This window comes from Echinops telfairi, unplaced genomic scaffold, assembly GCF_000313985.2.
Source record: "Echinops telfairi isolate 266 unplaced genomic scaffold, ASM31398v2 ScPeMD7_3533;HRSCAF=4204_0, whole genome shotgun sequence".
In the NCBI taxonomy this organism is placed as follows: domain Eukaryota; kingdom Metazoa; phylum Chordata; class Mammalia; order Afrosoricida; family Tenrecidae; genus Echinops; species Echinops telfairi.
In genome coordinates, this window is record NW_022107431.1 from 86,600,582 (window position 1) to 86,602,445 (window position 1,864).

Consider the following 1,864-nt stretch of genomic DNA (forward strand, 5'->3'; position numbering starts at 1 on the left):
AGATCGGAGGAAGACTCCTTAACAACCTATTTTTGCATATGACGCCACCACCTTCCTTGCTGAAATGGCAAAGGCCCTGAAGCACTTACTGATGAAAACATGAAACAAAAACTCTCACAACCGGACCAATTAGCAACATCATGCTAAATAAGGAAAATATTGGTTGTCAATTTCTATTTTGATCCACAATCAACACCCATGGAAGCAGCAGTTAAACATGGTATTGTTGCACTGGTGATTCCCCTGCAAAACACCTCTTGAAAGTGTTCAAAAGGAATGATGCCCATTTGAGAACTAAAGTGCGCTTGACTCAAGCCATGGTATTTTCAAACACCTTACATGGACAACGAATGAGGACCACTGAAGAACTGGTGCATTTGATTCATGGTGTTGTATATACCATGGGCTGCCAGAACAAACAAATCTGTCTTGGAAGAATAGCCAGCGCTCTTCCTTAATAATGAGAATGGCAAGACTTCTTTGGACATGTTCTCAGGAGGGAGCAGTCCCTGGAGAAGGGCATCAAGGGTGGCAAAGTGGAAGGGCAGCAAAAACGAGGAAGACACTCACAACAGGGATATATTGATACAGTGGCTGTAACAAGGGGCTCAGACACAGCAAGGACTGTGAGGTGGCACGGGACTAGGCAGTATTTCCTTCTGTGGTACATACAAGGGATAGCCTCTCCAAAAAAAAATAAACAGGAATTTTTTTTCAAAGCTATGTATTTAATTTTTTTTACAAAACAACCTTATCACCTTCAAAGTACTATTACACTTAATACACTTGTCAAATCTGATTCCATTCTTGGAAACATGTTTCCAACTCATCTGTTTGCATGGCTTACATCAAGTACCTCCCTCATTTTATTCTTCACCTCTTCTATGTCACCAAATGGCAGTCTTTTCATGTTCCTTTTCATTCACAGAAACAAAAAGAAGTCGCATGGAGCGAGGTCAGTTGAGTCAGGTGCATGGGGCAAGAGAAGCATGCTGTTTGTTGGCAAAACCTGAAGCACTGAAATTGCTGAGTGAGCAGGTGCATTGCTGTGGTGGCAAAACCAGTCCCATCTCCCATAAATCAGGTCTTTTTGTTGCCCACTGGTATGCATTCTTTTCAGAACCTCTAAATAGAAAGCTTGATTAACAGTCTGACCGGGTTGAATGAACTCCAAATGCACTATGAGTTGACATTTTTGTCCGTTTGGGAAGATGACGGACGCCAAGAACAAGGTTTGTCCCAATCGACATTTCACTTTTTAAAACTAGAAAACCACTCATATACTTGAGTTTTTCCCATAGCACTGTCCTTGTAAGCTATGTTCAACATCCCAACAGTTTCTGCGGCATTTTTTCCAAGCAGAAGTAAAAAATTAAAAATTTTCACAGCTGCACTGTTCTCTTAAATAGGCCATCAAAATATGACGTTTAAGCAAAACTGCTTTTACAAAAAATGTTCACTGTGAGCAGACAGCCTTCCCAGGTGACGCCGCTGGATGCTCTAACTCAGAGCAAGCTGCTGGGTGCTCACCTAGTGGGAAAAATGCATACGAAAGCTCCGCCCAGTGCAGCTTTTCCTGTTTGGATGTATGCGGGTCTGTTATGTCAGCGCTGACTTGACCACTTCCGGAAGTTAATTAACTCGGCCTAGGGGTCCGACTGCTCCCAAGTTGATTGACTTCAAGTCAGTTGTCCTCCCCTCCTCTCAGGCAGTGAGCAAACCCTAACTCGACATAATAAAAGTCAAGGGCACTGGGCTTTTTTTTTTTTAATCGTTTTATTAGGGGCTCTTACAACTCTTATCACAATCCATACACACATCGTGTAAAGCGCATTTGTACATCATTCTCAAAACATTTTCTCTC